Below are 20,146 nucleotides of genomic sequence, written 5' to 3' on the forward strand. Positions count from 1 at the left end.
TTAACATTTGAAAAATCTATTTAATTAACGACATTAATGGATTAAAAAAAATGATCATCTCAATAGATGCAGAAAACACATTTGACAAAATTCAACATCTATTTCTGATAAAAACTCTCAGCAAAATAGGAATAGAAAGGCACCTAACCTTATAAAGAGTGTCTATGAAAAAGCTAGAATTAACATCATACTTAATGGTAAAAGACCTAATGTCTTTCCTTGTATTAGGAAGAAGACAAGGTTGTCCACTCTTACCAATTCTATTTAGCTTTTATACTGGAGTTTCTAGCCAGTGGAATAAAGCATGAAAAGAATGGCATCCAAGTTGGAAAGGAAAAAGTAAAACTGACGTTATTCATAGATGACATGATGGTCTTTGTAGAAATTCTAAAGAAATCTGCAAAAAAGTCTATTAACAAACTAACAAATGAGTGTAGCAAGATTGCTGGATACAAGATTCAATATATGAAAATCAATAGTATTTCTATACGTTAGCCACAAATAATCAGAAATCAATTTTTAAATACATTTACAATGGCATTAAAATATGAAATACTTAGGGATAAATCTGACAAAAGATGTGAAAGGCCCATATACCGAAACTAAAAAAAAAACAAACAACAAAAAAAACCAAACATGGCTGAGAGAAATTTAAAAAGATGTAAATAAATGGAGAGATATACCATGTATATGGGCTGGGAGACAATACTGTTTAGATGTCAGTTCTTTCCAAATTTATATATAGATTCATCGTAATCCCAATCAATATCATGACAGACTTCTTTGTAGACATTGGCAAATTGATTCCAAAATTCATTTGGGAATGCAAAGGTCTTAGAAGAGCAAAAACAAATTTGATAAAGAACAAAGTTGGAGCACAAACACTACCTGATTTCATTACTTTCTATAAAGCTACAACAATCAAGACAGTGTAGTATTGGCATTAAGATAAACAAAAAGATCAAAGGTAGTATTGGCATTAAGATAAATGGATCAATGGAACAGAATAGAGAGACCAGATATATATGGACAACTGACTTTCAACAAAGATGTAAAGTCAATAGAATAGAGAAAGGATACTCATTTCAACATGATGCTGAAACAATTGGATGTCAATAAGCAAAAAGAAAAATTAACTTGGATCTGTGTCTCTCACTATATCAAAAACACAACTTAAAAAACTGATCGTAGATCTAAACGTTAAACCTAAAGCTCTTAGGAGAAAATATTTACCACCTTGGTTTGGCAAAGAATTCTCAGATAAGACACCAAAAACACGGTCCATACAGGAATTGATAAATTGGACTTTTTTAAAATTAAAAACTTCAGCTCTTCAGCCGGTGGCATAGAGGTTGAGTGCCCTCGCTCTGCTTCGGTGGCCAGGGGTTTGCAGGTTCAGCTCTCGGGCGCGCCCCAATGCATTGCTTGTCAAGCCATGCTGTGGCGGCGTCCCATATAAAGTAGAGGAAGCTGGGCATGCATGTTAGCCCAGGGCCAGTCTTCCTCAGCAAAAAGAGGAGGATTGGCATCAGATGTTAGCTCAGGGCTAATCCTCCTCACACACACACAAAAAACTTCAGCTCTTCAAAAGACACTGTTAAGAAAATGAAAAGACAAGCCACAAGAGGAGACAATATTTTCAAATCACATGTGAGATAAAGGGCTTATATCTAGAGTACAAAAAGAACTCTCAAATCTCAGTGGGAAGAAAACAAACAATTTCACTTAAAAATGGGCAAAAAAATTGAACAAATACTTCACCAAAGCAGGTACATGGACAGCAAATAAGGACATGAAAAAGTACTCTACTTCATTAGCCATTAGGGAAATGTAAATTAAAACAATGAGGGGGCCGGCCCCGTGGTATAGTGGTTAAGTTCGCACCTTCCAATTTGGCAGCCCGATGTTCACCAGTTCGGATCCTGGGCACGGACATTTGCACCGCTCATCGAGCCATGCTGAGGCAGCGTCCCACATAGAAGAACTACAGCTCTACAACTATGATGCACAACTATGTGCTGGGGCTTTGGGGAGAAAAAAGAAAAAGAAGAAGATTGGCAACAGATGTTAGCACAGGGCCAGTCTTCCTCAAAAAAAAAAAATTTGATGTCTTTCCCTTTAAAAAAAAAAACAATGAGAGACCACTACTCAACTCCTAAAATGGCTAAACCTTTGAAAAACTGATCATACCAAGGGTTGATGAGGATGTGGTGGAAGTGGAGCTCTCACACACTGTTGGTGAGAATGTAAAATGGTATATTCACTTTGAAAAACAGTTTTCCAGTTTTGGAAAAAGTTAACATACACTTATCATATGATCCAGGCATTCCACACCCAGGTATTTATCCAAGAGAAATGAAAGCATATGTCCATATAAAGAAAGGCTTGTAGGAATGTTCATAGAAGCTTTATTTGTAATAACCCAAAACTGCAAACAACCCCAATGTTCATCAATAGGTGAATGGATAAATAAACTGTGGTATAACTAGTAATGGTATACTACTCAGGAATAAAAAGGAATGATACACACTACAGCATAGATGAATCTCAAAATAATTATGGTGAGTGAAAGAAGCTAGATGAAAAAAAGAAAAAAGTTTATATAACTGTATGATTCCAGTTATATAAAATTTTACAAAATGAAAACTATAACAACAAAGCAGATCGATGATTGCCTGGGGGTGCGGGCAGGGGGAAGTAGGGGGAGGGGATAAATGGAGGGAGAGCAGGGAAGGTCAGGAGAAAGAAATTACAAAAGGCCACAAATAATCTTCTGGGAGTGTTGAATACAACATTACCTGTCTTACACTTTAAAATCTAGCAAGCAATATTGAATACTTGTCTTAATGCCTCCTTCCTTACCATTGTTCATGGGGTTCTTTGCAGGAATTTGCCCCTTTCCCTCCCTCTGAGCCCTTAATTTGGTTAGCTACTAATCATCCTGAGACTCAGCTCAAGTGTCACTTTTTCCTGGAGGCCTTCTGTGATGGTGTCTAATTCTTTACACCCAATCCCCACTCCCCCCAGGGAGTGCCTGTAATACCTCTGCATCTCTGTTATTATATTAACCACTTTGTTTTATAATTATCCTTCCCTTCACAAGGATCTGAGCTTCTTGAGGGTAGGAGCTAGTTTATTAATCTTTGAATGCTTGAGACCTAGCACAGTACCTAATTATACTAAAAAAATGTAAGTTTGAACACGTGACTGGACCTTTGCTCATTAACTCGAAATAATCAGTGTAGTGGAATGAACATGACGTTGCAGAGTCAGGAGCCTTGGGCTTGAGATTCATTCTCTGAATAAACTAATCTGTTGGACATGGGTAGATATCTTAGACAGAAGGATACTGGGCCAGATGCCTCCCAGAGTCATCTCAGCCCGAATATCCTGGGATTCTGTGACAGCTGCTTCAGGCCCTTTTAATCTAATTGTCCACAGAACACCAACTAATGAGGTGCCCACAAACCTGCGAATATGCCCCTGATTCTTTCCTTCACAGACAGGAAGAAGAATCTCTACTTTCTCCTTCTCTGCTTTTCCACTTACTCAGACTCACACCAAATTGAAGGAGAAAAGCTGCCCGTTTGGTGAAGATTGTCACTACTTTTACCACATGCAATGATGGCCCCAGTCTTCATATAAACTCAGAGAGAATGCCACTCTGTTTCCCCTTCCCTTTCTTCACTGTGACTGGCCAGTTTTTGAGCCCCCACCTCTTCTACCCACGGTCTGAGAGAACTGACACCCCTCCACAGTCGAAGTCTGCAACTCCCAGCCCTATGATTCATGGCTCTGTAAAGAAAGTCCCTGACGTCAGCTTCCAGGAAACCTCCATGATGAACTGCACTTAGCTGTGGCTACCTCCCACGGCCCAAAGTGGAGGCCAGGGATGAAGTTCGCCCTTTAGTTTCCTCTAGGCAAAGAGCTTGGGCTTGTAAACTCTTGTATATTTCTAGTTCAATCCCTCTGTTTTCTTTGACCCACATTTGCAGCACTGTCTAATCTAGTCTTCAATTTAATCAAGTTTAGAAGTGGCTAAATTTGGACAGAAGCTTCAAGAAACTATCAGTTTTCAATCTCAAGCCTTACTTATCTGATCCAATCTTAGAGACCAATCTGGAACCACAGCAAGACAGCTTTGGTGTTACACAGACTATTATATTTATGAGATGTTAATAAGTGTTCCTCAAACAAAAACAAGCAAACAAACAACAATAGAGAGCCAGAGGAATCCACAGTCAAATAATTTTGGAAGTAAACGGGATTAAATAAAAATAAAGTACAAAACAATGAACAGTTTTTTTAATGAATGACTTCTGAGAAACTTGTTTTTTGCTAATGTATATTGTGGATCTCTAAGAGAAAAGTCTACTTATGTAACTACAAACCTATTCTGATATTGAAAATTACTTAAGTCCTCAGAGAACGTAGTGTTCCATGGAACACAGTTTGATAAACACCAGTAATGGAATCAGACAGGTCTAGTTTTGAATTCTGGCTGGTGCTACCCACCAGAAGTGTGACCTCAGGCAACTTGCTTAAACTTTCTAACTCACAATTTCTTCCTCTTTAAAATGGTCATATTAATATGTACTTCATAGGTTATTCTGAGTGTTAAATGAGATAATATTTCCTGGATGGCTCAATACCAGAGTGCCTGGTTCAGTAAATACAGTTGTCCCCTCTTATCTGCAGAAAATACGTTCCAAGACCCTCAGTGGATGCCTGAAACCATGGATAGTACCAAACTCTAAACATACTTTGTTTTTTCCTATACATACATACATATCTACGATAAAGTTTAATTTATAAACTAGACACAGTAAAAGATTAACAACAATAACCAATAATAAAACAGAACAATTATAACAATATCCTGTAATAAAAGTTACCCTAGATCTTAGTAACTTCAGCATATGATGTTTTTCCTTTGCTTTTTGTCAACTTTCACCTTTTCACTTAAAGGAAGCACTTTATGGCTTCTCTTTGGCATATCTGAATTGCCAGTTTCACTGATTTTGTGCTTTGGGGCCATTATTAAGTAAAATAAGGGTTACTTAAACACAAGCGAAAGTTGATCTGATAACCAAGATAGCTACTAAGTGACTAACCAGTGGGTAGTATATACAGTGTGGATTGGCTGGACAAAGGGATGACTCATCCTGTGTGGGAGGGAGCAGGACTGCACACAATTTCATCATGCTACTCAGAAAGATGCGCAATTTAAAACTTATGAATTGTTTATTTCTGGAATTTTCCATTTAATATTCTCAGATTGTGGTTGACCGCATGTAGCTGAAACTATAGAAAGCGAAACCCTGGATAAGGGTGAACTACTGTGCTGACTAAGGGATCAAGTTCAGGGGCTGGCCCCATGGAGCAAGTGGTTAAGTGCACGCGCTCCACTTCGGCGGCCCGGGGTTCACAGTTTCCGACCCCGGGCGTGCACCGACGCACCGCTTGTTAAGCCATGCTGTGGTGGTGTCCCATATAAAGTAGAGGAAGATGGGCATGGATGTTAGCTCAGGGCCAATCTTCCTCAAGAAAAAAGGGGAGGATTGGCATCAGATGTTAGCTCAGGGCCTAGTCCTCCTCACACACACACAAAAAAAGGATCAAGTTCAAAGCTTTCCTACCAGTCCATTCCTAAGGGTGACCCTGAGCTTCCTGCTAGATTTTTAGGAATAAAATACATTAGGGGCTAGAAGGCCTTTAATAATCTTTCACTTGTTTCACTTTTTGTAAATATCTTTTAAAAAATATTTGTGTACCTTTTGTAAAAAAAATACAGGGGCTGGCCCGGTGGCATAGTGGTTGAGTTTACACACTCCACCTCTGCGGCCCAGGGTTCACAGGTTTGGATCCCCCTCGCGCTACGCATGGCTTATCAAGCCATGCTGTGGCAGGCATCCCCACATATAAAATAGAGGAAAATGGGCACAGATGTTAGCCCAGGGCCGATCTTCCTTAGCAAAAAGAGGAGGATTGGCAACAGACGTTAGCCCAGGGCTAATCTTCCTCACCAAAACAAAACAAAACAAAAAATAAAGTACAAAGAAGAAAGCATAAAATCTTCTGAAACCCCACCTCCCAGAGACAACCACCATTCACATTTTTGGTGAACATCTTCTAGACATTTCTCCACATAGATTTCTCTATGTACAGATCTACTTACCAATTTACACAGAAAAGCATGGTATTCAGCAAGGTAGTCGTTGGCTTCCTACCCCTTCCTCCACAGAGCCTGTGGAGGTCTTTAGTTCATCAGTGAAGAATGTTAGGGCCTTGATTAATGAAAGTTTTTTCTGAATAGGAAAGAAATTCTGTTCTCCAAGAAGGTCCTCAAATTAAGGCATGCTGGCCAAAATAAATTTAGGTAGATGGTAGAGTTCACTGAACCCTGCAAAATGCCAAGTTCTTCATAAACATATCTTATTTATAATCCTCATATCAGCCCTGCAATTTAGGTGTCAATAGCCCCACTTTGCAAACAAGAAGTCTAAGACCCAGACGGCCTCCGTAACCGGCACAAGATCACCCAGCTAATAATCAGCAAAGACAGGGCACAGGCCAACGTCTTTCAGCCTCCAGAGCCCACGCCCCTTCCACTGTCCCAGGCTCCCGTTTTGTGCCTCCCACTTCCCAACTCAACTCACTTGCTGCAGTGTGATGAGCCTCCAGGAGGACTCCTTCTGTCTTCCAGTTTGAACCCCTGTGAGCAGTGGCTGAGAAGGGATGGGGCTATGTATGTATGTCTTTTCGAGGGAGCAGTTGTAAGGGGAGAGGTGAAAGTAACAAAAAACAAAACAAAACCATCAACTTATAAGTATTAGTTTCCTCTCATCTCTCTGTCACTTTGTCAAAGAGATGTGTCTGTTATCTTATTCCTCCTTGAAATTGTAGTCTGGTGAAAATTTTTTAATTTCAAGGCTGCTCTCAGGGGAGAGAAATTGATGATTTGTAAAAGAGAGAAAGAAGAAAGAAGCCAAGAAGAGAGAAAAAATGAGAAAAAGCAAATCCAGGTGCTCTTGGAGGCTCATTTCCTTCTGTTTGGAAGCTTAGCAAGATAATAGCTCAACAGAATAATTATAGATGTTACCAGTAGCTGAGCTGAGACAGGAACCTTTATAACAAGGCCACTCTCTAAATCAGAAACAGTTACATAAAACAGTTATCGCCATTGCCAAGTCAGTAGACTAGAGGTTCTCTGTCCTTACCCTAAAGCTATGTAGAACTTGGCGGCTGAGGGTCCCTGTCTGAGAGGCCTCTCTCCATAGTGCACGAAGGCAAGCTATGCCCAGTGTGAACAAGGCTCTCTATGGGATAATGAAAGCCACTTCTGTGGTATTCCTATCAAAAATTTGAATAACCTGAATCTGGTCATGAGAAAACATCAGACAAGCACAAATAGAGGGACCTTTTAGAAAATAACTCGCCTGTACTCTTCAAAAATACCAATGTCATGAAACACGAAGACTCAGGAACTGTTCCCAACTAGACAAAAGGAGACTAAAGAGACATGACAATTAAAAGCAATGTATGATCAGAGATTTCCTTTTGCTATAATGAATACTAATAGGGCAATTGGTGGAATCTGAATCAAATGTATAGTGTTAATAGTATTGTACCAGTGCTAATTTCCTGATTTTGATCTTTGTAACATAGTAATGTGAGAGAATTTTTTTGTTTGTAGAAAATACACACTGAAGCACTTAGAGGAAAGGATATCATGTCAGCAATTACTCTCAAAGGAGAAAGCCAGAGAAGGATAAAGAGAATGTGGTAAAATGTTAATATTTGGGAAATCTGGGTGAAGGGGATTCAGAAATTCTTGGTCCTATGTTTGCAACTTTTCGGTAAGTCTGAATTTTTGTTCAAATAAGAAGTAAAATAAAAAAGAAAAAGAGTTGAACATGAGTAAATGATCTAAGGGATTCTAATCTCGAAATTATTACAACTCAAGTCTCTGATAGTGTAAATACTGAGATTCTACAATAGCTAATTTTAGAAGAACAAACCATGGGGTAATCCTTTAATGCTTCTATTTGTTCCTGATACAGGGTAAATATTAAGCCATGAGTTCAAAATTACTTGAACAAATTTTAAAAGATGTTAAGTATCAAAATCATTTCTCACCCCTATTCCTCAATCTAGTTCTTCCAAAATATAAAATGTCAAACAAAAGTGTGACAAATATATGATTTGCTAGCATATTGATTTCAGATCAATTGGATTTATAATTAAGTTATATTTTTATGTTTGCTTATGTTAAAATGCACTGGAAGTTTCTTTATACCAACAAAGAACACAGTCTATTTAATAAGAAGTCTGCTTATTTAATAAGATGTCTGTAAGAAAAGGGAGTTGAGTCTAGTGGGGAGGAAAGAGCTTCCATAGAGAATCAGGAAACATTCTCAACAACCTGTTAAGTAATTTTACGACTTTGGATAAGTCACCTTACCTGAAAAATAATCCTATTAAAATGTCATAATAACTAATATTTATTGGGCTCTCCCTGTGAGTTGGACACTTTATTTGAACCTAAATAATCTCTTCTAAGTTCCCTTTAAGGAAAAACATTTTATCACTTGGAATATAGTGCTCTTATTTTAAATGATTATAGAAATGTATCCTTGTGGTATCTTTCCTTTTGCAACAATTCTTGGCCATAGCTATAATGTATCAATGCTACTGCTTGGGTAGGAACTCTACCGTGTGCTGGTGAAATGGGAAATAAGTAGAGGGTTTGCCTCTATATCCCAACACAGAGATCCCTGGCTTCCACTCTAAGGGCTCAACCCACTGGCTTTGGAAATCCATTATCTTCCTATTTCCCAGAGCCTACTTACAGACATCCTTTCCAAACTGACCACCCAACCTCCAGCGGTAATCCTCTCCTTCTCTGCCCCCACAGCCACCCCAGAGGCCTGCTCTGCACAGCTGTTTGGTTTCTCTGTGTTTCTTTGCTTCAGCTCTCTGCACCTGCAGTGGCAGCTGGGTCCTGGAGCTTCCTGAGGGCAGGTGCCCAGTCTCTGGGCCCAGGGTGACTTGCATACATTGAATGTTCACTTAGTACAGGAAGTGCTGTTGGCTGACTAGTGTAGGAATACAAACAACACCACTGCAACTAAACCAACACAGCATTTCCTGGAACAGAAGCTGAGAGAAAATGGCTGTAATCTTGCAGAAAGCTCCACCCTTCAATCTAATCCAGGGGAAAATGTAGGTTGAGGCCTCTTCACCCTCATTTCAGGCCACATCCCATCAATTCTGTCATGTGGACGTCTCAGGTGTAGCCCCGCCCAGGGCTAGGCCTAGGACCTGCCTGGTTAGTGATCTCGCCATCCACTTTCAGGTGCTGGGGTTCTAGAGCCAAGTAGGAAAAAGGGATTTCCACTTCTGGTCCCGCAACCACGGCTTGTTATACTTCAGTCTCACTTGCTTACTCTCATTTCTAACACACCTGGGGGTTCACCCTTCTTTGAGTTTGCATATACTGGCGCCCTGTCTGGAATGCCATTATTTACAGTCTCCTTAGCAAACTCACACCTCTTTGAAAATGAAGCCAAGCAGTCACCTCATCTCTCAGGGAGTCTTTGGCACACTCCTAAACTCCTCCAACATTTTGTGCACACTCTTCCTCTGTTATAGAAAAGATCACATTGTCTTATATTTGTGTATTGCTGTGTCTGTCCTCCATGTTAGACTCCACAAACACTTTGAGATTCATAGCCACATCAGTTATCCTTGTGTCTCCAGCACTTAGCACAATGCCTAGCCCCTAGTATGTTTCGGGGTGGGAGTGAGAAAGAGGAACAGGCCTCAGGTTCGGAGTCTGAAGCCCTCTGGACAGTCAGAGGTCAACCTGAGGACATAAGAAACTAAAGACCAACAGGGTTGGACCTTTCCAGTTTGTGCCTCTCGTCAGTTACCAAAGGTGAGATCACTAAGGCGGTGGAAGCTGTGAAGGGATGGGCTTTGAATCCTTCCCTGTGGGTATAAAGCTACCTAATCCTATCATTTAAATGCTAAATACTCTTAACTGGCTCACACAGGAAACATCACAGGAAATCATGCTTCAGCTCCAGTTCAACCGCAATTTCAAAACAGTGCAGACTCTGGTGGAGATTGAGAAAGCAAAACTTATTTGTTCAGCCAGCAGCTAAGATTCTGCTTTTGCTCAGCTCTCTTCCAAATCATTTGCATATATATCCAATGCCTCTTATCTCCCATGGGAGTTCCTTAAGGGCAGGGCTATTTGATGGACAAATATCCTTCTACCTTGCCACTCTCCTGCCCCACTAGTATTTTCCAAAGCACAGTGCCTGGCCCCAGGAGGCGCTTAACACCTGATCATTAAATTAATTCATTAAAAAGTCTAGTCTTTATTTTTAAATTCAAGGCTTAATAGCCCCTGAGGTGCTTTGGGAACATAGATCCCTGCGGTGCATTCCCATCCCTCATTGTTAGGTAGGTGAGTGTGGTCCTAGGGTACTTTCCTCTCCCCTTCAGGGCATAATCAGCTGAGATTCTTGGAGGTCTTGGAAAAAGAAAGCTCTGATCTAGAGTTTCCTGTGGTGACCTGATCTCCAATAACTATGGTGGTCACAGAAAGCCAGGACAAAAGCTTGGCTATCACCTTCTGAGTCCATGAGACCTCAATCGTTAGTTATGTGACATGAATTAGAAATCTTTGTAATATGAAGTTTTGTTGCTTGGTGCATGTCACATTATATTTATCAATATTCATGTTTTGTACACCAAGGATAGGTTTATTTGAGGGAACCCTGAGGACCACAATGCTCTTCCTGCCCTTTGAAAACAATCAATCTAAGCACCTCTTAGAGGTATCTAGTTTTTACCTCTCAAAATACAGGTACTGGGCATGTCCTGAGCTGGGACTCTGAGCCCCAGCTGAGAGTCAAGTTGTGATTTGTAGTTATCCTTATATTTAGTGGCTGTGAGGAAACACAGTGAGAGTCACTAACTTTACTTTTGAAAATTTCTCAAATGAAAAAGACCTGTATCTCTCAGCTGCCTTTCTAAATGGCTCTGGCTATTGGTTCTCTCCTCACTTTAAAATCACAAGACCCATCTTCTAAAGACCGGAACATGTAGGAAATCTCCCCAACTTCATCTCCCATAGAAAACTCCAGGCATCAGAAATGACCATACACAGAAATTCAAGTTCTGAAGCAATTTAAGCACATGAATGCCCTGACCCAAAGAGATATCAGATACTTTAATGGGAACCTGATTAGTTACAAGTTTTTCTGGCCTGATTGCCTGTTGAGGGTTACTAGGATCTTACTGATCTTTTTACTTCCTGCACTAAATATTCATGAAACAGAAGTTGCAGGAGCTTTCAGTGTTACTAGAGAGGAGTCTATGGAGATTCCTAAGAAGATACTCTATCCCACATAATATCACTCAGGTCTTTGCTCTCAAACAGATTAAAAATGTCACCAGTCTTACCTTTTGCAGGCACGTCTCCTCAGTCCCTTAGGCAGAATTGGTGATTACTCTTGAGGTGGCTGCGACAAGGCTGGTAACACGGATGTCCAGGGCTATTTGTGTAAAAGGAGAAATGAAAGAGGAATAAATGTGATCACACTGTGACGACAGAAAGCCCAGAAAAGGAAAGGGAGGAAGTTAGGCTGCGCCCGCCCTCTGTAGCCTCAGTTACAATCTTTCCCCTGTGGTTTTTTAGAAGCTTACTCCCACGACCCACCCAAATACCTAAACTGGTTTCTATGAAACAGAGGAACATTCAAAAACCAGTTGGTTCAGGGGCTAATCTGTGAGCCCTGGTGGGTTCTGGGGTGATTTTGGCATTGACTTTTGTTCAGGAAAGGATAGTGCTTCTCAATCAAGGCGGCACCTCAGAATTACCTGGATCTGTTCAAAAATACGTATACCTGGCCCTACCGCCCGAGTTTCCCATTCAATATTTTAAAAAGTTTTCTAGGATTGAAACTTAGGAATGTCTCTTAAGCCACTCCATTTTCTCCCTACATTCCCTTCAGCTGCCTTCTGGAAGATCTCCTGTCTCCAGTTTGATTAGGCCACTATCTTCAGACTTCTGTGTCTCAGAAGCTGGACTGTCCAAATGTAAGGGTATTGTCAAGGGCAAACCGCAAGGCACAATCCAAGCGACACTGGTAGAATGATTTGGTTGGTAGAGGGAGCCCCAGACTTAGAGCCCAAAGATATGGGTTTCAGTCCCAGCTTTATCTCTGTTAGATGTGAGATACTGAGCAAATGTCTACCTTTCAGCTTCAGTTTATTAATAATAACATCTAATAATAATCCTACTAGATAGTTACTCTTATATCCCCATTTACAGATGATAAAACAGAGGCTCAAAGAGGTCAGATAATTTGCCCAAGATTATACAACTAGGAAGTACCAGAGCTGGGACTCCAATTCAAGATCATAGAGAATGCTATTTTAGAAATACTATAAGCAGTAGATTTTGAAAAATATCTTTCTATTTTTCACTCTGCTGTATCTATTGGGATTTTCTTAGATTGAAAGGGTCAAAGGACTAGCTGATAACCCCTGTGTATTCCTAGCCAGCTATGAAATGTGGAACCAATCACTGAGCCACAATATTTTCATCTGATAAATGAAGAAATGGATACTCTCCCCAGTGCTTGTCTTAGGCATGCTCTGGGAAAGCTGGTGCTCTCTCCTCCTTCACCTTGAGACATTCAGATTCTGGAATAACTCCGACCAGGGCTGACTCATGGGGAAAGCTGAGTTAAAGAAAGAAGAAAAGGATTTTTATTATAGAGTTTGTCCATCCTTAATATTCTCTGAGTGGAGAGTATACAGTACATAGTACGCGGATTTTCCCAAACATATTTGATCATGGAACAATGTGTGTGTATACGTGCATGGTTTTTCTCAGGGAACAATTTTTCACCATAACTGCACCTTAGGAAATGCTGTTATGAACTCTCCTCTTATCTGCTGGCATCAGTCTGAGGAATCGTTTTCCCTCACTTGGAGCTGCAGTTATGCTGACAGTCCCCTGAAGTGGAGGAGCTGAGGAAAAACTTCTCGCTTGACTCACATCTTCTGTTATCTCGCACATCCTGATGGCTTCAATTACTATCGCTCTTGTGCCAAAGATTCATAAATCTGTATGTACCACTTGATCTCTCATTTGAGCTCCACATCTGCACCTTAAATCCAGTATCCAAAATTCAGTTTAGTAAACTTGGAAGCCTCCCACTCAGGCCTGCTCCTCCCCGGTGTTTACCATATCAGGGAAAGGCCTGACGAACCTCCCAGTTGCCCAAGTCAGAAACCAGGCATCCTCTTAGACTACTCTCTCTCCCATACCACCATATATTATCAACCACAAAGTCCTATAAATCATACCTTTGCCTAAATATGTCTCAAATCAGGCCACTTCTGTCCAACTCTAATTCTTATCTCTCACCTGGGTTACTGGATTCCAGCCTACTTCATGATCAGCTTGGAGGTTTTCTCACTCAGCCCCAGAGAGGAGAGCCTTCTAAAATGCAAATTTAATCATGTCACTTCCCAGCTTAAAACTCTTCAGTGGCTTCCCATAGGTTTTAAGCAGCTCCGATTAACTCCCAACACTCTCAGCTGGCTACTCCTTCCCCATCCCCACCACCATGGTCTCTGCTACATTGAACTGAATTCCTTTAAGTTGCTAGAACAAATCAATCTAGTCTTCTCTCTCTCTCTCTCTCTCTCTCCCTGCTGTCTCTGGAATATCCTCTCATCTCTTCACCTGACTAGTTTCTACACATTCTCTACATCTTAGTTCCTCCAGGAAGCCCTCCAAACAGGACCAGATACTCCTGCTACGTGCTCCCATTGCCTACAGGTATCCATCTATCATTCATGTTTCTATAATTATCTGTCTTCCCTATAGACTCAAAACTCTGTAGGTAGGTTCTGTGTTGCTCTGAGTACGTTGAATGATTGTGTCTGGCATATAAGAGGTGCTCTATAAACATTTAAATAGCTTCAGGTAGTGTGAGGCCTGAAAGTTGTGGGAACTGGAGATTTGGGAAGAGGAGAGAGAGTAGGAGAAAGAGGGATAAGCAGAGTGAACATCTATGGGGGGAGAAGTGGTTACTAGACAGGGGATCTTAGGAATATCAGGAATAATATCTCAAGATAAGAATTGCTCACAGCAGAAATGGATGATCATTTTAATGGAGAAAACTTTTCCTTTGATGTACTCTTCTCCATTATGCCACTAGGAAGGGCTGGTCCTAGTACTTGACAACCAGAGCTGCCTATGGGAATCAAGGAAGAGTAAAGAATTATATGTTCACTTAGCCCCAAACCTTCAAGATTTTATTGAGAGCTAATGCTGTTTCTGACCACTATGTTTACAATCCATTTGGAGGGACAAGAACCAAAACAAATGGAGAATAAGACAATGTCAGGGCAGCCTAAGTTGTTGAATAATCTAGAAGAATACTCAAAAACTTTGAAAAAACTAAATTAGAAAAGAGATTTAGCAGAAGCTCAGACTCATGTTTTGGTTTTCCCTGCATGGTATATAGATGAAGCATCATAGGTGATAATGGAACGTGGGAGTTTAGGAGACTTAAAGTTGGCCAGACAAGGAGTGGGAATACAAATTATTGATGCTCCAAGATCATGCAATATTACCTGCCAAAATGCATCCTGAATGGACAAAACACACATGAAGACATCATTGGGTCCCCATTTAGGCCGTTTGCTTTTTAGGCCTTCTATGGGAGTGAGTCTGTTTCTGTTATTGGGAAATAGTCACTACTGAAATACAAGAAAAATACACATAGAATTCCCAAGCTTTTTTCAGCAAGTTACTCAAATATGTAAAAATATTAGAGTTCAGAAGGCATAGATGTTTGGGTAAATTAAATTTAATCTCTCAAATCAGAGATTAAAGTAACTAGTACCACCTTGGATTTTGCTTCAAGTTAGAGTTTTGAAGAGAGTACAACAGGACATCATTTTTAAATAGAAAATTCTTCATGCAATTTGAATGTCATTATAGGTTGTATCTTAGAAATAAATATGAGTGCTTAAAATTCTAACATTTGGCTTCATATCATTTGGATATTTCTGGGGTTTCAAAAAACCATTAATATTGAGAAACGAATTAAAAATCTGGGTTTCAGAAATTGGATATATATTGTCTAGAGCCCATATCATTCCCAGGGCCTAAATCAAGTAGCTATAATCTATTACAGACATTATGTTAAAAAGTGCCAAACTGTTTGGTGGATGGCATCTGGGATGATATTGCCAGTGAGAGGCTGCGTGAAGGCAAGTTTGCCAATCCACATCACATTGGATTAAGTCCCAAAGGCAAGGCAGTATCATTGTTGGTTATTATAGCTGTAAAAAAAAAAAAAATACTGTCTTAGTCCATTCAGCTGCTGTAACAAAAATACTATAGACTGGGTAGTTTATACACAGTGGAAATTTATTTCTCACAGTTCTGAAAGCTGGGAAGTTCTACATCAAGGCACCAGCAGATTCAGTGCCTGGTGAGAAGCCACTTCCTGGTTCACAGACAGCATCTTCTCTCTGTGTCTTCACATAGTGGAAGGGGTCTAGGGAGCTCTCTGGGGTCTCTTTTATAAGGGTAATAATCTCATTCATGAGGGCTCCAGCCTCATGACCTAATTATCTCTAAAATGTCCCACCCACTGATACATCACACTGGGGATTAGGTTTCAACATACGAATTTGGGAGACACAAATATTTAGTGTATAGCACACATCCAGAAGAGAAACACTGAATTATGGAAACTTAGAGCTAGGAGCACAATATAATGGAAATAACAGAGGGTTGGAAACCAGAAGACATTCACAGAGATACTTTGAGGAAGTCATTTAACATCTTTGAGTCATAGTTTCTTCATCTGTACTGTGGGGATAATTTCTACTTTATAGCTAAATGAGGACCAAATGAGAAACTATGTGGAAAAGCTTTATAAAGTTCAAAGTACAATATGAATGTTAGTTACTATTCTCAGTACAGTATATTTCTTAGAAAACACCTAGCCAATCTTCCAGATTTTTTAGATTCAGAGCCTGAGACCTAAAGCGCTTAAGAGACTTGCCCCAGGTCTCTCAGCTAGATAGGAACTAAGCAATATCACAACCCTCAGCTCATTCAGTGGTTATGGGAATAGTCAGACCCCAGGAGGATCTGGGGATCCCCTTGTTGTCCCCCAATGGAGTGGTCCCCTTGTGCTTCAGACTCTTGATTTTTACATGAAAGTTGTGACTGTGTCTTATTAAGGTCCCATCTTCTTTCAGCTCAAGTGGGTGTGGACCAGTGAGAAGACACCAAGATTGTACGACACATAGCCCAGACTAGATGGACTTTCTTGCCCTTCCGCCTGAGCTCAGAAACAGCAGGGTAACAGGTCTCTCTGCAAACACAGCTACTGCCTGTGATGGCAGGAGTGGCTATGTCCTCTTTTCCTGAACCCCATTCAGATTTGTCTGTACGTCTATCTCCCCTCCTATCCATCAGCAAAGGACAGCACAGCTCTGGGACAAGAAGCAGAAACTTATCGGTCATTATGTAGCATTCCCTTCACTTCTCCTCAGAAGGTGTCTAAGTCTGTGGATGACAAAAGCTCCTTTTGTAGGCCAACTCACTTCTGAGCCTCAAAGAATAAATATGGCAGAGTATGGCCATGCTAACCGGGAGTATCCAGTGCCCCACAAGGACAGGCATCCTTGATAAGCCCAGAAAATTCACTGGCAAATGTTGCCTTGAGACTCAACTTTAGAAGAGAAGCCAGTTACAGAGATTCAGAGGCTTAAAAAAGACAGTGCAATAACTGCGACATACAAAATCATCTACAGAAGCTTGTCATCCTAGAAGCTGTGGCCTTCTCTAAATACCCTCTCCTTGTTTCCCTCTCAGTCAGGGCACACCAACCGTCCTTGACCTCACTGGGCATAAATTTATCCAAACATGACCTCCGTGTTTTTGTATATTTTTTCAGCAGAAAAAATAAGGGAAGCTATAATGAAAGGAAATTGTATGTGTGTGTATGTGTGTATTTACGTATATAGCAGCAAAAGTCTTTATTCAAATGAAGTTTTAAATGGAACAGCAATAAATAAAATAGATAAAAGCAGAACTGCTCAGGGAGCACAGGGGTGAGGCTCAGAGACCACTCACCCTCTTCCCCACTCTGGTGGCTTCTTAGGCGCCTTTTCCCAACTTGAAGGATAGAAAATCACTGATCCAGGTGGTCAGATCCCGGAGTCCCTTGCCAGTGCTGGGGTTTATTTTTAGTTATGGGACCAGAGCTGTGGCTCCTCCAGTCCTTCAGCCCTCACTAAGTTGGAAAGGGACTCCCCAGGCTTCTTGTTTCATGACCATGTCTCACTGGCAATGGGAAGTCAGTTCTACACCCAACATCTTCCATTTCCCATTTGGGAGGCTGAGAGTTGTGGCTTCTTGCAGAAGGAATAGTGGGGAAATGTTCCCCCCAGCTGATAGCAATTGTGCCAGCCACAAATATTCTGAAGCTCTGTTACCCAATTCAAGGCTGTAAACTTGTAGGAGATGTAGTGGGGGTCTTGGGGCTGACGGGGGATGTCAAGGGCTCTGGCATGTGCTGTGATAACACTACACTCTCTCCTACCCAAGTATAACGAAACCGTGATCCTGCAGGCAATTCTGGCATATGCAAGGGGAATTCCTTATGTCTTCCTGGGCAAGGAGAAAAGCCACTGAGTTTGTGGATGGTATGGTATAGGGGAGAGAGCACTCAGAAACAGAAGTTCTGGGTTCTAGTCTTTGTTCTATAAATACTGAGGGAAAGTCCACTTAATCCCTTAGGGGATCACTTCTCTCTCTGTGAAAGAAGATAGACTAGGCAATCCATACATTCTCTCTGGGCCTTAAAAATTCTGAATATTACTTTATAGTATCAAAAATGAATTCCTACAACATAGTAATTTTGGCTAGGATTTGGTGCAGAAAGTGGAACCTGGAAGAAGAGTTACAAGAGCAACTGTTTACTGAGCTCTTCCTATGGGTCAGACAGTACACTCTGCATGTTCTCACTTAGTGGCAGTGCGAGGTACACACAGCATTTCCTCCTTTACTAGAGAAAGGCTAAGATCAGTAACTTGCTCAAAGCACACTGCTAGAAAGTGGCAGAGCCCGAATTAAACACTTGCCCATGATACAAAAGCCTGCTCTCATATCCAGCTATCCAGCTTCCCCCAGAGCTAATCTGACATTAACGCTTGCTGCTGACATAACGCTATCTGCAGGTGAGCCACCTGCAGATAATTGTCAGCTGACAACTTTTACTGTCACCAGGAGTACCCTAAGATAATCTCACAATGTTTGCCTAGTTTACAAGAGGAGCAAGAAGAGGCAATTCTCTCTTCATAAAGCAAAGCCTGAGAATGTTTTCAGATACTGAGAACAGTCTCATATGTGTTGTTTCCCAGCCAGGGTTTTGAGTAACTTCCATGAACGGCAAACATAATCTCTTTGTTTAACTCAAAAAAAGAAGAAAGCTTCAAGAGAAAAGTTTAGACAAGAGATGTTCCCATCCTCAGCACTGGGGGAGCATAATTGGAGGAGCAAGATAAGGAGGCAGGCAGCACATCTGAGTGTGCAATGCTGACTTCAGCTTTTCTACTCTAAAGTCAACTCAGCTCTTTAGAGTTGCACAGAGCAAAGAACAAACACAGGCCCACCACACCCTATGTTCTAACCATGGAGAGCATGTGCCAGCAGGAAGGAGAGTGAGTACAGGCAATTGGCTGGCAGAAGGAGGTGGCACCAAAATTGAGTGGAAAGTACTGAGAGTTCTCATATATCCCCTGCCCCCAACACTTGCACAGTCTCCCCCACTATCAATATCCCACACCAGAGTGGTATATTCGTTATAATCAATGAACCTACCTTGACACATCATTATCACCCAAAGTCCATAACTTACATTGGAATTCACTCTTCATGTTGTATGTTCTATTGGTTTTGACAAATCTATAATGGCGTATATCTACCATTGTAGTATCATACAGAATAGTATCACTGCCCTAAAATCCTCTGTGCTTTGCCTATTCATCCCTCCCCCGACCCAAACCTCTGGCAACCACTGATCTTTTTACTGTCTCCATTGTTTTGCCTTTTCCAGAATGTCACACAGTTGGGATCATACAGTATGTAGCCTTTTCAGATTGGCTTCTTTCACTTAGTAATATGCATTTAAGGTCCCTCCATATCTTTCATATTTTGATAGGTCATTTCTTTTTAGTGCTGAATAATATTCTGTTACTTGGATGTACCACAGTTTATTTTTCCACTCATCTACTGAATGATATCTTGGTTGCTTCCAAGTTTTGGCAATTATGAATAAAGCTGCCGTAAACATCCATGTGTAGTTTTTTGTGTGAACACGTTTTCAACTTATTTGGGTAAATATCAAGGAGTGCAACTGCTGAATCATGTGGTAAACGTATATTTAGTTTTATAAGAAACTTCCAAACTATCTTCCAAAGTAGCTGTACCATTTTGCATTCCTACCAGCAATGGATGAGAGTTCTTGTTGCTCTGCATCCTTGCCAGCGTTTGGTGTCATCAGTGTTCTGGATTTTGGCCATTCTAATAGGTGTGTGGTGGTTATCTTATTATTTTTAACTGTGAATCACAAGTGTAATTTTATATTTATATATGTAGTTTTAGTTATTTTATTAATGTTTGTATTCCCTCTGTAGACTGTGACTTCAGTAAGGGCAGGGACTGTCTGTTTTTGTTAATTTTATCACTTATATGTAGTACAGTGCCTTGAACACAGTAGAGTCTCAATGAATATTTTAATGAGTGAGTGACCAGCCTCATCCACTCATTTTGAAGGTGAGCTTTTACACAAGGATACAGGTCTACTGAAGATAACGGAGCAGAATCTGAGCTGCTTAGACCATTCCTGAGACACTAGCTCATCTGAGGCTGTCAGAACTTAGCAGCCTCCATAGCCATACTCAGAGGCATCTGGTCATCTGACTTCGGTAGCTCCTGGTTTAGGCAGTTGCCTTGATGTAAAATCTAAATTTCTCAAACCGGTTCACCATCACTTGGACAAATACAGCTCTTTTCCTTTTTGCT

General features: G+C 40.7%; 1 protein-coding gene across 2 annotated transcripts in view; it reads right to left on the bottom strand.

Annotated features, from left to right (window-relative positions):
* Nucleotides 1-11,588, bottom strand: part of CD53 (CD53 molecule) — a 29,047-nt gene extending 17,459 nt beyond the window's left edge. The window contains exons 1-2 of one of the 2 annotated variants that reach the window (XM_087445771.1): nt 11,479-11,588; nt 6,660-6,758 (exon numbers count right to left, since the gene is read on the bottom strand). The gene's annotated coding sequence lies outside the window, so the exon portion shown is untranslated. The remainder of the gene's footprint in view (nt 1-6,659; nt 6,759-11,478) is intronic. The other variant, XM_004420689.3, reaches the window with a different exon arrangement.
* Between the last annotated feature and the right edge of the window lie 8,558 nt (nt 11,589-20,146).

Source organism: Ceratotherium simum, chromosome 2 (assembly GCF_057802395.1).
Source record: "Ceratotherium simum simum isolate JZ-2026a chromosome 2, ASM5780239v1, whole genome shotgun sequence".
NCBI classification, from domain to species: domain Eukaryota; kingdom Metazoa; phylum Chordata; class Mammalia; order Perissodactyla; family Rhinocerotidae; genus Ceratotherium; species Ceratotherium simum.